The sequence below is a fragment of the Macaca mulatta genome, chromosome 11 (genome assembly GCF_049350105.2).
Source record: "Macaca mulatta isolate MMU2019108-1 chromosome 11, T2T-MMU8v2.0, whole genome shotgun sequence".
NCBI lineage: Eukaryota > Metazoa > Chordata > Mammalia > Primates > Cercopithecidae > Macaca > Macaca mulatta.
Window position 1 is genome coordinate 27923654 of NC_133416.1, and position 18248 is coordinate 27941901.

The following is an 18248-nucleotide window of genomic DNA, read 5'->3' on the forward strand; positions in this document are numbered from 1 at the left end:
CAGTAGACTTTATACCGTAAAAGTACTATTTTGATTTTTTTTCTTGTTTTAATATTTTTTTCTCTTCCATTTGTTTTATGATGAAAATTCCCCATGGTGATACCTCTACCTGCTCAGCTACTCAAGCCAAAAACCGAAAGCCATCACCCCATCCACTAGATCACCAACTCTGAACCACTCTGCTGCCTAAACAGCTCTCAGGTCCTGCTTCCCTTTCCATTCTCACCAACGCTGCCTTCATGCAGCCCTTGTTATCTCCCACTGAAATATTGCAGTAGTCTTTTTATTGGTCTCCCTTGCTTCCAATGTCTTAGTTCTTAGTAGCAAAAAGTGCCAGTTGTCCTCCACTTTCATTTTTTCTCCTCCCAGTTTACCTTGCCTTTGGGTGTGACCATGTGACTAAGTGCTGGCCAATGGGAGGTAGGTTGAAAAGTCATGCGGCACTTTCTGAAGATCTTCTCGGAAAGACCATTGGCAGGCACGCTTTGCCCTCTTTTGCTCTGTCCCTGCTTAAGCTTGCTGCATGGACTGTGGATACTGCCCTCCTAGACATTAGATTGGGACTGACATGGCAAGCAACAATATAGGAAGGGACTGAGTCTCCCATATGATGGTGAACTGGATCTCTGGACTAGCTTTTTTAAGCAGTGAGTTACTGTCAGTCAAGCCAATCCTAACACTGACTGTACAGCTAGTGATCTAAATTCCACAACATCTTGAAGGTTATATTCCTAAAACACAAATTCCTTGACAAACCACATAGCATGCCCTTTGTGACCTGACTTAAGACTTCCCTGTGGCTTCCTCTCTCTTCAGGCTTCCCCTTGTGATTAAAGCTCCAGCAGCATTGAACCACATGTAGTTCCCTTAACCCACTGTAAGCTCTGGCTTTTGCCCATCCTGTTTCTCTTGGCTGGAAAGTTTCTATTCAATCTTTTAAAACCATCTTGGATGGCTCCTTCTTCTGTGATGTCATTTCTTAACACACAGAACTCTAATAGAGTGAATTTCTCTCGCCTCTATGTGATTTTCACCTGTTCTTGCTTCTATTATTGCCCTTGTACCCTATGTTGTCTATACATATGTCTTCTTCCTGGACTATTTTCTGTGTCAGTTCGTTCTATTATTACTATAAAGAAATACTGGAGGCTGGGTAATTTGTAAGGAAAAGACGTCTAATTGACTCACTGTTCTGCAAGCTGTGCAAGAAGCATGGTGCCAATATCTGCTCAGCTTCCAGGGAGGCCTCAGGGAGCTTTTGCTCACAGCAGAAAGGGAAGCAGGAGCAGGCATATCATATGGCGAGAGCAGGAGCAAGAGAGAGGTGGGAGGGTGCCACACATTTTTAAACAACCAGATCTCATGATAACTCACTCACTCTTGTGAGGACAGCACCAACGGGATGGTGCTAAACCACTCGTGAGAAATCTGCCCCCCATGATCCAGTCACCTCCCAACGGGCCCCACCTTCAACACTGGGGATTACATCCCAACAAGAGATTTGGAGAGGGCATCCAACTATATCGACGATGAATCCATTGAAGAAGAAATCACTATTTTTTTTCTTCTTTCTTCCTTTTTAATGGTTAAGGGAGGGCATATTGCCTAGGCCCTCAATAATTGTTTGTTGAACTGAAGTAATATGAATTAAATTCAGAGGGTATTTTAGGAAAGATCAGAAACAAGAAAGCTAGGTGAATATCAGTAAATTTTTTTAAAAAATTAACTCACTTATACATAATTGGCAATGTCCTTGGGCTCTAATTATTAATATTTACCAAGCACCATGGTCTTGGGCAGCAAATTTGTTTACTTATAACTTATCTAGTTGTTTCATACTAAGAACCGGAAGTTCTTCTAAGGTACATAGTTAGGCTACTGGTATTAAGGAAAAAAGAAAATAAAAGAACTGGCCATGGCTCAGAGATAGTAAATGTGAAGTGTGGGTATATAAAAGTTAATTACTGATTATACTAAATGGAAAATGTTCAGGAATAAGGTAGCAATAGAACAAAAATAGATCTGCTACCATAACAACTCACTAGAAATTTAATCAAATCTCCCAACTCATCTGGAATTAACATGGAGAGATTTGTAAATTGGAGTAAAATGGAAGACATAAGTGGAATTAGATGAGTATTAGTTTGTTTTAAGTTTATTTAAATTTCAACTCAGATAATCCCATGTAAATCTGAGTTATAGGCCAAGCTGAGCTGTAGGGCTAAAATAAGACGGACCACAAATTCTGGACACTTTAAGATGAGTTATGAAATCATGCTAAGTTTCACAAGTATAATATTGATGTAAAGAAGTAAACACCAAAAGTATAAAAATAATATATAGTTCAAAATGGACCGCATTAAACTATATTTTTCAGGGATGTATACATAGTAAAACTATCAAAAAAGCGATTGTCAAAAAAAAAATCAAGGTAATGATTCCTTCTAGAGCAAAAGATGGGACTGAATTAGCAAAACATGTGGGGTTTCCAAGGTCCTGGAAATATTTATTTCTTGTCTTAGGTTGTCCTTACACAGATATTTCCTTTAAATTGTTTATTAAACTGTACATAGATGTTTTATGTATTTTTGTACATTATTTCACAATTAAAAAGGGAGGAATGCCTATATATCAATAAGTAAAAGTCAAATACTCAGAAGAAAATAGGAAAAAAATCAGAACTCAATGTGCATTAAATGTAGGAAACATGCTCAACATTATTAGTAGCCAGGGAAATTCAAATTAAAATCACAATGGGGTACTATTTAATACTCATAAAATATGTTTTAAAAGTCACAATAAGATGACATCAAGTCTTAGTAAGGCTGTAGAGGAACAGAAACTCTTACGTTGCTAGAAGCCAAATTAGAAAACAACTAGGGATTATCTAACAGAGCTGGAGACATAGATACCCATAACCCAGCCATTACTGTCCAAGGTACATGTACAATGATGTTCATAGCAACATCATTTATTATAGCAAAGTTCTGGAAACAACCCAAATGTTCATCAATAGGAGAAAGAATGTCTATGTATATAACAATCAGAAATAACTTAATTAGAGTTGCACACACCTACATGAATGAATCTCATACACGTGTTAAAGAAAAGTCATTGGGAAAAAATATTATGTTTTACATAAAATTAAAAACTTACAAAATTATATGCACACATATATATACACATTAGGGATACACACAACAGGGTAAAACTGCAAAGGAAAGCAAGGAATTGATAAATAGAAAATTCAGGATAATGGCTGAGATTGCCTTTTATAGGGGCTGGGATTGGGGATGGAGGGAGACACAGGTAACTTCAAGACGTAGTTAATTCTGTATTTGTTTTGTTTCTTAAGCTGTGTGGTAGGTATGAGTTTGCTCATTTTACTTGTTTTAAAATTACACATACTTTACATATACTTTTCTCAATATGTTATCTATTTCATCTTATATTTTTTACATTAAAAATTAGGAATTTGATTATTGTTTTGATGCTCCAGACCAGCCAAATTTCCAGGAAGGGATGATAAGATTTAAAATCTTCATTGTACAAATATTCTCCACAGAATAACTATAAAAATGCTTTCTTGTCTACAAAGTAGGCTGAAGAGAGTGTAGATGGTACAACTTAATTATTCATTGTGTAGATCTCTTAGAACCAGTTACTCTGTGAGTATCTGCATTTGCAGAAAAAGAATTATCCACCAAGGCTGAGCTTGAAGTAGCCACCACCTGTCTCACCCCGTTTACTAGGTACAGGGAGTTGGCACATTTGTGGGAATTACAATCCCAGAGAAGGGGCAGAGCAAGACAGTGGAAGAGAAGTCTCCACCAATCATGCCCCCTACAAAGACACCAGTTTAACAACTATCTACATGCTATACACAAAAGAAGCACCTGTATAAGAACCAAAAATCAGGTGAGTACACACAGTGCTTGCTTCTAAGTTGATATTGCTGAAAGAGGCACTGAAAAGCTAGGAAAAACAGTCTTTCATCACCGACACCAACCATCCCCCACTTCCTGGCAGCAGCAGTGTGGTGAGGAGAGTGTTTCAGCGTGCATGAGAGAAGCAGATCACAGCATTTGTGAGGCATTGAACTCAGTGTTGCCTTATTACAACAGAAAAAAAAGGACCAACTCTATTGGTGCCCACCCATGGAGAGAGCATTTAAAGCAGCCCTAGCCAGAGAGGAATTTCCCATCTCAGCAGTCCGAACTTGAGTTCCCAAAAACCTTGCCACTGCAGGCTAAAGTACTCTGAGGCCCTTAATACACTTGAAAGACAGTCTAGGCCACAGAGACTGCAACTCCTAGGTGAGTCCTAGTGCTAGACTGGGCCCAGAGCCAGTGGACTAGGGGGTCATGTGACCTACTGAGACACCAGCCAGGTGTCTAAGGAAGTGTTGGCATCACCCCTTCCTTAGCCCCAGGCTGCATAGCTTGTGGCTTAAAAAGAGACCCCTTGCCTCAGCTTGAGGAGAGGAGAGGGAAGAGTATGGAAGACTTTGGCATCTTGAATGTCAGTCACAGCAGGATAGAGCTGTGATAGGCAACTCAGCCCACAGCAGGATAGAGCACCAGTCAGAGTTGTGAGGCCCCCTTTCCAGGACTTAGCTCTAGGAAAGGGAGGACCCTGGACCAGAAGAGAATCTGCTGTATTGAAGGGAAGAACCTAACCCTGGAAAAATTCATCATTTGCTAACTGAAGAGCCCTTGGGCCCTGAATAATCAGCAGCAATACCCAGGTACTATGTTGAGGTCCTTGAGTAAGACTCTAACACTGGCTGGCTACAGTAAGACTTAGCACATGCTGTAATGGCTACAGAGTGAGACTCCTTCTACTTGAGAAAAGTGAAGGGAAGAGCAAAGGAGACTTTGTCTTGTACTCCAGGTAAGAGCTCAGTCACAACAGGGTAGAGCACCAAGCAGGCTCTTGGGGTCCCAGATTTCAGGACGTGGCTCTTGGATGGCATTTCTGGACCTGCCCTAGGCCAGAGGGGGTTACCAGGCAAAGATTCTTGTTTTCTTCCCTTCCTTTTTCCCAAATGAATGGAGTGTCTCACTCTGTCCTGAGCCACGTGGAACTGGGGGTGGTATGACATAAGCACCCCTGTGTCTAGCACCACTAGCACTGCACTGGAAGGCAGCATTCACCACAAGGTGGCTGAAGAGCCCTTGGGCTTTAACAGCAGTACTCCATGTGGGCCTGTGGTGGTGGTGGCCACAGGGTGAGGCTCCTCTGCCTTTGGAAAGGGGGTGGAAGAGGCGGAAGGACTGTGTCTTGTGGTTTGAGTGCCAGCTCAGCTGCAGAACAATACAACAAAACACTGGATAGACTTCTAAGATTTTTGATTCTAGTCCCTGGCTCCTGGATGGCACCTCTGGACATGCCCAGGGCCTGGGGAAACTTGTCACCATGAAGGGAAGGACACAGGCCTGGCTGGACTTACCACCTGCTTTTATAAAGCTCTGGGGCCTTTAGCAAATATAGGGCATAACCAGGGAGTGGTTACAGCAAGCCTTAGGCAAGACCCAGCTGTGTACTGGCTTCAGGTGTGACCCAGCACACTCCTAGTGATAGTGGCCACAGGGGTGCTTCTGTCATATCACCCCCAGCTCCTAATGGCTCAGAACAGAGAGAGAGAGAGAGAGAGAGAGAGAGAGAGAGAGAGAGAGAGAAACTCTATTTATTTGGGAGAAAGTGAGGGAAGAGAACAATAATCTGCTTGGTAATCCAGATAATTCTTCCAGATCTTGTCCAAGGCCATTAAAGTAGTACCTCTATGAGTCTGCAAGAACCTCAGAACTATTGAGCTTGTGGTGTCTCCTAAAGCAGATACAGCTTAGGTTATAACACCTAAGTTCTCTTAAATATCTAGAAAGCCTTCCCAAGAAGGACAGGTACAAACAAGCCTAGAGTGAGAAGATTACAAAGAACACCTAAGTCTTCAGTGCCCAGACACTGAAGAATATCTGCAAGGATCAACATCATCCAGAAAAACATGATATCAGAAGGAGAGGATCATGGTGGACAGGAGACAGAACTAGACTGCAGCTCCCACTTGAATGGACAGAGCAGCATGTGGAGGCTCGCATCGTGAACTATTGCTCCAGAATGACTGCAGACATACATTAGGAAAGCCAAGAGAGCCCACAGACCCTCTGAAGGAAGCAGATTGCTCCTGCAGGACTCGGGACACACCCCAAATACTGTGAGTGCCCAAACTGTGGAAGTGGCAAAGGGAGATCATTTACCCTGGAACACACACTCCCACTAGGAAACCTGAAGGTATAGATTATGGCAGAAAATTCTGACCTTACCTTAAGTTGAATCAATTTAGAGAGCCAAGCAAAATACAAGGGTAGAGGAAGCAGTGGGAAAAGCCCTGTGGACTCACTGGGTACCCTGGCAACCATTTCTGCTCTGCCTCACAGGGGTCCTTGTGGAGGGCAGTCAGAGGCACTGGAAAAAGGCCACAGGGAGAAGGAGACCTCTAGCTGAACTTTGTAACAGTTTGAACTGATTGAGAAGTCTCCTGGCCAGAACTCAGGGAAGGATATGAATCCAGTGTGCAGACTCCACAGGCCTGGGAAGAACAAACATCCTACTTGGTTTTGCAGCTGCAAAGTGGGTAGCCTGGGGCAAGTTCTCAGCCCTGCTCGCCCACTGCCTGAAAACAGCCTTGGTGCCATTGTAGGGGTGGGGCCACAGTGGGAGTGAGACCAGCCCTTTGGGTTGCATGGGAGCTTAGTGAGGCCTGTTACTGCCAGCTTTCTCCCACTTCCATGACAACCTGCATGACACAGTAAAGGCAGTTATAATCCTCCTAGGAACATAACTCCATTAACCTGAGAATCTCACCCCCACCCCCCACAGCAGCTGCAGCAAGACCCACCCAAGGAGAGTCTGAGCTCAGACACGCCTCACCCTGCCCCCACCTAATGGTCCTTCCCTACCCACCCTGGTAACTGAAGACAAAGGGCATATACTCCTGGGAGTTCTAGGGCCCCACCTACCGCCATACTACTATAGCTAATGCTCTACTGAAAGCTCCAATCCTGGCATGAGGCCAACCAGCAGAAAAATAGTACATTAAGCAACCAAAGCCATGGACCCTCACAGAGTACATTTTCCTCTCCTGCCACCTCCACCAGAACAGGTGCTGGCATCCATGGCTGAGAGATCCACAGATGGTTTACATCACAGGACTTTGTGCAGACAACTCCCAGTACCAGCCTGGAGCCTTGTAGATTTGCTAGGTGGCTAGATCCAGAAGAGAGATAACAATCACTACAGATCAGCTCTCAGGAAGCCATATCCCTAAGAAAAGGGGGAGAGTACTACATCAAGGGACCATCCCATGGGACAAAAGAATCTGAACAGTCTTGAGCCCTAGACCTTCGCAAAGACACAGCCTACCCAAATGAGAAGGAACCAGAAAACCAACTCTGGTAATATGACAAAATGAGGTTGTTTAACACCACCTAAAAATTACTCTAGCTCACCAGCAATGGATCCAAACCAAGAAGAAATCCCTGATTTACCTGGAAAAGAATTCGGGTTAGTTATTAAGTTAATCAGGGAGGCACCAGAGAAAGGCAAAGTCCAATCTAAGGAAAAAAAAGAAAGATACAAGAAGTGAAGGGAGAAATATTTGATGAAATAAATAGCATAAACAAAAAACAATCAAAACATCAGGAAACAATGGACAACACTTATAGAAATGCAAAATGCTCTGGAAAGTCTCTAAAATAGAATTGAACAGCCAAAGAGAGAACTTCAGAGCTCAAAGACAAAGTCTTTAAATTAACCCAATCTAACAAAGACAAAGAAAAAAGAATAAGAAAATATGAACAAACCCTCCAAGAAGTCTGGGATTATGTTAAACGACCAAACCTAACAATAATTTGCGTTCCTGAGGAAGAAGAGAAATCTAAAAGTTTGGAAAACATACTTGGGGAATAATCAAGGAAAACGTCCTCAGCCTTGCTAGGACCTAAACATCCAAATACAAGAAGCTCAAAGAACACCTGGGAAATTCACTGCAAAAAGATAATTGCCTACGCACATTGTCATCAAGTTATCTAAAGTTAAGATAAAGGGAAGAATCTTAAGAACTGTGAGGCAAAAGCACCAGGTATCCTATAAAGGACAACCTATCCAATTAACATTAGATTTCTCAGCAGAAACCCTATGAGCTAGAAGGGATTGGGGCCCTATCTTCAGCCTCCTCAAACAAAACAATTATCAGCCAAGAATTTTGTATCCAGTGAAACTAAGGATCATATATGAAGGAAACATAGTCTTTTTCAGACAACCAAATGTTGACAGAATTTGCCACTACCACACCAACACTACAAGAACTGATTAAAAAAAGCTCTAAATCTTGAAACAAATCTTGGAAACATGTCCAAACAGAACATCTTTAAAGCATAAATGTCGCAGGACCTATAAAACAAAAATACAATAATAAAAAAAAAACAAGGCATACAGACAACAAATAGCATGGTGAATAGAATGGCACCTCACATCTCAATACTAACATTGAATGTAAATGGCCTAAATGTTCCACTTAAAAGACTCATAATTGCAGAATGGATAAAAATTCACCAAACAACTATCTGCTGCCTTCAAGAGACTCACCTAACACATAAGGAGGTACATAAACTTAAGGTAAAATGGTAGAAAAAGGCATTCCATGCAAATGGGCACCAAAAGCTAGCAGGTGTACTATTCTTATATCAGACAAAACAAACTTTAAAGCAGCAGCAGTTAAAAAAGACAAACAGGGACATTGTATAATGATAAAAGGCCTTGTCCAACAGGAAAATATCACAATCCTAAATAAATATATGCATCTAAAACTGGAGCTCCCAAATTTATAAAACAATTACTAAGAGACCTAGGAAATGAGATAGACGGTGACACAATAATAGTGGGGGAATTCACTACTCCACTGACAGTACTAGACAGCTCATCAAAACAGAAAGTCAACAAAAAACCATGGATTTAAACTACACCCTGAAAAAAATGAACTTAACAGATGTATAGAGAATATTTGACCCAACAACCACAGAAAATACATTCTATCCAAAAGCACATGAAACTTTCTCCAAGATAGACTATATGATAAGCCACAAAATGAGCCTCAATAAATTTTAAAAAATTAAAATTGTGTCAAGCACTCTCTCAGACCACAGTGGAATACAACTGGAAATCAGCTCCAAATGGAACCTTCAAAACCATGCAAATACATGGAAATTAAATAATCTGTTCCTTAATGATCATTGGGTCAAAAATGAAATAAAGATGGAAATTAAAAAATTATTTGAACTGAATGACAATTGTGACACAACCTATCAAAATCTCTGGGACACAGCAAAGGCAGTGCTAAGAGGAAAGTTCATAGCCCTAAATGCTTACATCAAAAGGTTTGAAAGAGCACAGATAATCCAAGGTCACATCTCAAGGAACTACAGAAACAAGAGCAAGCCAAACCCAAACCCAGCAGAAGAAAGGAAATAACCCAGATCAGAGCAAAACTAAATGAAACTGAAACAACAGCAACAAAAACATACAAAAGACAAATGAAACAGAAAGCTGGTTCTTTGAAAAGAAAAATAAAAATTGATAGAACATTAGCAAGATTAACCAAGAAAAGAAGAGAGAAAATCCAAATAAGCTCAATTAGAAAGGAAATGGGAGATATTACAACTGACACCACAGAAATACAAAAGATCATTCAAGGTTACTATGAATATCTTTACATGCATAAACCTAGAAAACCTAGAGGAGATGGATAATTTTCTGGACAGATAAAACCCTCCTAGCTTCAATCTGGAAGAATTAGATACCCTGAACAGACAAGTAACAAGCGTGAGATTGAAATGGTAATTTTAAAATTACCCACAAAAAAAGGTCCTGGACCAGCATAATTCTCCCGACATTCAAATAAGAATTGGTACCAATCCTATTGACACTTCCACAAGATGGAAAAAGAGGGAATCCTCCCTAAATCATTCTATGAAGCAGTATCACCCTAATAACAGAACCAGGAAAGGACATAACCAAAAAATAAAACTACAGACCAATATCCCTGACAAATATAGATGCAAAATCCTTAACAAAATACTAGCTAACCAAATCCAACAACATATCAAAAAGATAATCCACCATGATCAAGTGGGGTTTCATAGCAGGGATACAGGGATGGTTTAACATTTGCAAGTCAGTAAATACGATACACCACATAAACATAATTAAAAACAAAAAAATACATGATCATCTCAATAGACCCAGTAAAAGCATTCAACAAAATCCAGCATTCCTTTATGCCACATTTACAGTAGAATAGTATATCCAGCAAAAATATTCCTCAAACATGAAGGAGAAATAAAGGCTGTTCCAGACAATCAAAAGCTGAGGGATTTCAACACCAGATCTGTCCTGCAAGAAATGCTAAAGGGAGTACTTCAATAGAAAGAAAGGATTTTGATGATCAAAAAGAAATCATCTGAAGATACAAAACTCATTGGTAATAGCAAATATACAGAAAAACACAGAACATTCTAACACTGTAACAGTGGCGTTTAAGCTACTCTTACACAGAAGGACTAAAGGACGGAGCAATTCAAAATAATAACTACAACTTTTCAAAACATAGACAGTACAATAAATGTAAATAGAAAACAAAATGTGAAAAAATTGGGGACATAGTTAAGGAACAGAGTCTTTATTAGTTTTCTTTTTACTTGTTAGGTTGTTTATACAACAGCGTTAAGTTGTTATCAGCTTAAAATAATAGGTTATAAGATAGTATGTGCAAGCCTCATGATAATCTCAAAACACAGATAATGGATACACAAAAAATAAAAAGCAAGAAACTAAATCATATCACCAGAGAAAATAATCTTCATTAAAAGGAAGACAGAAAGGAAAGAAAGCACGAAAAGACCACAAAAAAAACCAAAAAACACATAAAATGGCAGAAGTCAGTTCTTAGTTATAAATAATAATATTGAATGTAAATGGACTAAACTCTCCAATCAAAAGACACAGAGTGGCTGAAACACACTTCACGTATAAAAACACACATAGACTAAAAATGAAGGGATGGAAAAAGACATTCCATGCCAATGGAAACCAAGAGAAGAGCAGGCAGAGCTATATTTATATCAGACAAAATAGATTTCATGACAAAATCTATAAGAGGAGACAAAGAAGGTCACTATATAAAGTGATCAATTCAGCAAGAGTTTATAACAATTTAAAATATATATTCTCTCAAAACTGAAGCACCCACATATACAAAGCAAATATTATTACAGATAAAGAGAGAGAGAGACTCCAATACAATAATAGCTGGAGATTTCACCCCACTTTCAACATTGGACAGAACTTCCAGACATAAAATTGACAAATAAATATCAGACTTGATATACACTGTAGACCAAAAGGATCTAATAAATATTTACAGAACTTTTCACCCAATGGCTGCAGAATAGACATTCTTTTCTTCAGCACATGGATCATTCTCATGGATAGATCATATGTTAAGTCACAAGACAAATCTTAAAACTTTCAAAAAAAAATGAAACAATGTCTAGCATCTTCTATGATCACAATGGAATAAAACTATAAATTAATGATAAGAGAAATTTTGGAAACTATACAAATACATGTGATATGGTTTGGCTGTGTGTCCCCACCCAAGTCTCACCTTGAATTGTAATAATCCCCACGTGTCGTGGGAGGAACTGGGTGGGAAGTAATTGAATCATGGAGGTGGGTTTTTCTCATACTGTTCTTGTGATAGTGAATAAATCTCAGGAGATCTGATGGTTTTATAAAGGGAGTTCCCCTACACATGCTCTCTTGCCTGCCACCATGTAAGACAACCTTTGCCATTCCTTTGTCTTCTGCTATGATTGTGAGGCCTCCCCAACCATGTGGAAATGTGAGGCCATTAAACATGTTTCCTTTATAAATTATCCAGTGTCGGGTATGTCTTTATTAGCAGCATGAGAACAGACTAATACAACATAGAAATTAAGCAATATGCTCCTGAATGACCAGTGGGTCAACGAAGAAATTAAAAAGAAAATTGAAAAATTTCTTGAAACAAATAATAGAAACACATATACAAAAACCTATGGAATATAGCACTAAGAGGGAATTTTTTTTAGCTATAAGTGCCTACATCAAAAAAAGAAGAAAATTTTCAAATAACCAGTCCAATGATGCATCTTAAAGAACTAGAAAAGTAAGAGCAAACCAAACCCAAAATTAGTACAGGAAAAGAAATAATAAAGATCAGAGCAGAAACAAATGAAATTGAAAAGAAAACAATACAAAAAATTAATAAATCAAAAAGTTGTTTTTTTGAAAAGTTAAACAAAATTGACAGGCCTTTAGCCAGACTAAGAAAAAAAGAGAAGATCCAAATAAATTAAGTCAGAGATGAAAAAGGAAACATTAACATTGATACTGCAGAAACAAAAAAAAATCATTAGTAGTTACTATGAGCAACTATATACCAATAAATTGAAATATCTAGAAGAAATGGACAAGTTACTGGACATATGTAACCTTCCAGGATCGAGCCAGAAAGAAATCCAAAACTTGAATACATCAATAACAAGTAATAAGGTTGAAGCCATTAAAAAAAAAATGTCTCCCAGTAAAGAAAAGCTCAGAACCCAACAGCTTCATTGATGAATTCTATCAAAAACTTAAAGAAGAACTAATACCAATCCTACTCAAACTATTCTGAAAAATGGAGGAGGGAAAACTTCCAAACTCATTCTACGAGGCCAGTATTATTAATTACTACTGTGTCTTCGCTAGGCAAAGACACATTAAAAAATGAAAACTACAGGCCAATATCTCTGACAAATATTGATGCAAAAGTCCTCAACAAAATGTCAGCAAACCAACTTCAACAACACATTTAAAAGATCTCTCATCATGACCAAGTGGGATTTATCCCTAGGATACAAGGATGGTTCAACATTTTCATATCAATCAATGTGATACATCATATCAATAGAATGAAAGGAAAAAAAAAAAAGATCATTTCAATGATGCTCAGGAAACATTTGATAAAATTCAACATCCCCTCATGATAAAAACCCTAAAAAAGCTGAGTATAGAAGGGACATACCTAAACATAATAAAAGCCAAATACGACAGACCCACAGCTGCTATCATTCTGAATGGGGAAAATAAAAAAGCCTTTCCTCTAAGATCTGGAACACAACAAGTATTTTACCACTGTTATTTAACGTAGTACTGGAAGAAGTCCTAACTAGAGCAATCAGATAAGAGAAAGAAATGAAGGGTATCCAAATTTGAAAGGAAGAAGTCAAATTATCCTGGTTTGCAGATGATATAATCTTAAATTTGGAAAAATCTAAAGACGCCACCAAAAAACTATCAGAACTGCTAAATAAATTCAATAAAGTTGTAGGATACAAAATTAACATACAAAAATCAGTAATATTTTCATATGCCAGCAGTGAATAATCTGCAAAAGAAATTTTAAAAAAATCCTATTTATAATAGCCAGAAATCAAAATTAAATACCTAGACATTAACTGAAGAAGTGAAAGAGTGCTATAACAAAAACTATGAAACACTGATGAAAGAAATAGAAGTGGACACCAAAAAGTGGAAACATATTCCATGTTCATGGATTGGGAGAATAAATATAGTTAAAATGTCCATGCTACCCAAAGCCATTTATGGATTCAGTGTAATCCCTATCAAAATACCAATGACATTCTACACAAAAATAGAAAAAACAACCCTAAAATTTATATGGAACCACAAAAGACCCTGAATAGCCAAAACTATGCAAAGTAAAAAGAACAAAACTGGAGGAATCATGTTACCTGACTTCAAATTATACTACAGAGCTATAGTAACCAAAACAGGATGGTACTGACATAAAAACAGACACATAGATGAATGGAATAGGATAGAGAATTGAAAAACAAATCCACATACCTACAGTGAACTCATTTTTGAAAAAGGTGCCAAGAACATACACTGGGGAAAAGACAGTCTCTTCAATAAATTGTGCTGGGAAAACTGGATATTCCTATGCAGAATAATGAAACTATATCCCTATCTCTCACCATATACAAAAGCACAATCAAAATGAATTAGGCTTAAATCTATAATCTTAAAATATGAAACTACTACAAGAAAACATTGAGGAAACTCTCCAGGACATTGGTCTGGGCAAAAATTTCTTGAGTAATATCCCAGAAGCACAGTCAACAAAAGCAGAAGTGGACAAATACGATCACATCAAGTTAAAAAGCTTCTGCACAGCAAAGGAAACAATCAACAAAGTGAAGAGATGGCTCACAGAATGGGAGAGAATATTTGCAAACTGTCCATCTGACAAGAGATGAATAACCAGAATATATAAGGAGCTCAAACAACTCTATAGGAAAAAGTCTAATAATCTGATCAAAAATGGGCAAAAGATTTGAATAGACATTCCTCAAAAGAAGACCTACAAATGGCAAACAGGCATATGAAAAAACGCTCAACATCATTGATCATCAGAGAAATGCAAACCAAAACTACAATGAAATACCTTCTCACCTCAGTTAAAATGGCTTTTATCCAAAAGACAGGCAATAAGAAATGCTGGTAAGAATGTGGAGAAAAGGGAACCCTGGTATACTTTTGGTGGGAATGTAGATTAGTACAGCCACTATGGACAACAGTTTGGCTATTCCTCAAGAAAATAAAAATAGAGCTACCATATGATCCAGCAATCCCACTGCCGAGTATATGCCCAAAAGAAAGGAAATTAGTATATCAAAGAGATATCTGCACTCCCATGTATGTTGGAGCACTGTTCACAATAGCCAAAATTTGGAAGCAACCTAAGTATCCATCAACAGATGAATGGGGCCGGGCGCGGTGGCTCACGCCTGTAATCCCAGCACTTTGGGAGGCCGAGGCGGGCGGATCACAAGGTCAGGAGATCGAGACCATGGTGAAACCCCGTCTCTACTAAAAATAGAAAAAATTAGCCAGGCGCAGTGGCGGGCGCCTGTGGTCCCAGCTACTCAGGAGGCTGAGGCAGGAGAATGGCTTGAACCCGGGAGGCGGAGCTTGCAGTGAGCCGAGATTGCGCCACTGCACTCCAGCCTGGGCGACACAGCAAGACTCCGTCTCAAAAAAAAAAAAAAAGAAAAAAAGAAAAAAAAAAAACAGATGAATGGACAAAGAAAATGTGGTACTATACATAGTGGAGTACTATTCAGCCATAAAAGGAATGAGATCCTGTCATTTGCAACAACATGGATGGAACTGGAGATCATTATGCTAAGTGAAATAAGCCAAGCATAGAAAGACAAATATTGCATGTTCTCACTTATTTGTGAGATCTAAAAATCAAAACAGTTGATCTTAGAAGTTAGAGAGTAGAGTTACCAGAGGCTGGGAAGGGTAGTGGGATGGTGGGGGTTGTGGGAGGTAGGGATGGTTAATGGGTGAACAAAAAGATAGTTAGAAAGAATGAATAAGACCTAATATTTGATGGCACAACAGGTTGACTATAGTCAATAATAATTTCATTATACATTTTAAAATAATTTAAAGAGTATATTTGGATTGTTTGTAACTCAGAGGATAAATGCTTGAGGCGATGGGGATGGATACCCCATTTTACATGTGTTTTTTAAGCATTGCATGCCTGTATCAAATCATCTCATGTACCCCACAAATATATGTACCTACCATATACCCACAAAAATTAAAATAAAATTTTTTTTTAATCCCAGAGAAGATTCCATTCTAAAACAAAGCTTTTGGAACACAAGATACAAGTTTATAAAGAAAGAAAATCAATACGCAACCATCACCTTATGCTTCACAATTGCTGCAAAATAAGTTAATCCTTTTCTTTGACTTATTTAATTTATTTATTTACTTTTTAATCAATATATAATAGTTGTACATATTTTGGAGGTACATTTAGTATTTTGATACCTGTATGTGTAATGATTATATCAGGGTAGTTGGTAAATCCATTACCTTAAACATTTATCATTTCTTTGTGTTGGAAATATTACAAATATTTCCTTCTAGCTATTTGAAATGTACAATAAATTATTGTTAATTATAACTTTTCTACCAAAAAGTCTTAATGCCTACTTTATAATGTTATAAACCATGTTTTAGGTTATAATGCCAGAAAATGTGATTATGTCTAGCCATGCTTTTTTAATACTTAGAAATTTTTCTTAATTAATTAATGGTACCAGAAAGAAGGGGTACTGACTGGGCTATAATTTAATATCTTTTAGCCTCTTCATAAATCTCTCAGAAAAGCATGAAATCAGACCTGTAATTAGGCAGCATAACTCTGGTTGCAATTTGTTAATCTTAAATTTTTCTTTTCTTTCTTTTATTTCTTTAGGGGGCATGCACCCAAAGAAAAAAGAAAGAAAGGAAAAAAAAATCTCAACCTTCCTGCTGACTGTTCTTCAATCACATTGTATTGACTTTCTTCTGTTTAGGTGGAGAAGGAAGGGGACATGAGAAAAGGGCAAAGTAGCAGAAAGCCCAAAATGTACCTAGTGGGAAATAATTGATTTTTTGTTAAATCCCCAAGTGCTGACATGGTCAGGAAGTCATAGGACTTCCTTTTCTTGGCAAGTCCACAACTGCCTCAGACCCACATGAAAGAGCTTTCTCTGGGAATTTTTCTAAAGGGCTTTTAATTGCGGACAGTCAAAAGATCCAGAAGTTTACTTCTCAAGAAACACCAAGAGTGAAAACTCTTACTTCTGATCTGATGTAACTGCCGTTAGACTCCAATACATTTGGATTTTTCTGGAGGCTACAGTTAAGCATGTCAACTTGTGATACGACTTTTAGTCCCTGCTAATTTCAGTCAGTGGAGAACTAAAGGCAGATGGGAAGAGGAGAGAGAGAGAAAAAAAAAAAACAATCAGCTAAAACAAATGAATAATTCATGCTTATTTTTCAATGTCAGTTGCTCTGGTTTTCTTCTTGTTTTATCTAACCTATTCTAACAGCCCTTCCTTTGAATTTTGTACAATGCACGTTTCTAAAAATTCATACTGAAAAACATCTGGAGCACTGGCAGCAATTTGCCAAACAGAAACCTGCAGCAATGGAAATGTTCTGTAAGACTATAAAGTTCAGGAAGAAATGGTAGAGGTGAGTGGTAAAAATTTCTGATACATCACAATAAGATGTTCCCCTTGTGAAGGTTTGCCAGGGTTCATTGCTTACTTCATTGATGATGTTCTTAATTATACTATCTTCAACTTTGTGGAGCACTTGATTTAGTGTCAGTTAATTTCATAAGAATATAACCAGATGTACAATTCCTTTAATATTCAAAATTCTATCAGGAACATGTGTGCTGAGTATCTCAATAGGAATGTTGCAAAAGCATTTGAAAAATAGTTATCTACCCTTTTTTTAAGATGGGATCTTACTATGTTGCCCAGGCCAGAGTACAGTGGCTATTCACAGGCGCAATCCTACTACCAATCAGCATGTGAGTTATCTACCTGTTGAAGTCTGGTTTTAAACACTTTCTTACAGAACCAGTTTGACATTGGTATATCTGACTATTTGTACACATAGTCAATATGGGGATGATGGGGTATTTTGTATTATTAATTATGAAATAAGTTCTAGGACCAGATTAATACACCTTTTTTTAAGTTGGAAGGCCCCTAAGAGGTTAGTATAGTATTTTCATTCTAAAGAAAAAGATTTGTTGAAAAAAATAAAAAAATTCTGTTATACTAGGTCTTATAGGGGATCTAACAATACAGAGACAATTCCTGTCCTCATGAAGCTGACATGCTAGTACATAAGATAATAAATATACACAAATAACATAGGGCAGAATAATAAGGGACTTAAAATGCATAAATGAAGTCTGCAGTTTTGGAATGGAACCTATCTATTTGTGGTGGTATCTGAAGTGGGGAGAAGGGAAATTTTTCTCAAAAAGTGACATACGATTTGACCGCTGAAAAATGGCATGAAATTTTAAAAGGGGAAACTTCAAGTCAGGGAAATTGTAGATACGAGAAATACCAGGGACACATATGAATATTGGGAGGGAAAGCTGGACAAGTGGATCAGTCTTACATGCCAGGCTAATAAAGAGCTATGCAAACAAACAAGCAAACAAACAAAAAGAACTTCATGACTGAAAAGAATCATATTTGTGA

General features: G+C 38.0%; 1 long non-coding RNA gene across 1 annotated transcript in view; it reads left to right on the forward strand.

The window, feature by feature from the left end:
• LOC107000799 (uncharacterized) overlaps nucleotides 1-17333 on the forward strand; it is a 49067-nt gene extending 31734 nt beyond the window's left edge. Inside the window, exons 4-5 of the long non-coding RNA XR_013400943.1 lie at nucleotides 3753-3918; nucleotides 16448-17333. This is a non-coding gene — a long non-coding RNA (uncharacterized LOC107000799). The remainder of the gene's footprint in view (nucleotides 1-3752; nucleotides 3919-16447) is intronic.
• Nucleotides 17334-18248: the final 915 nt, after the last annotated feature.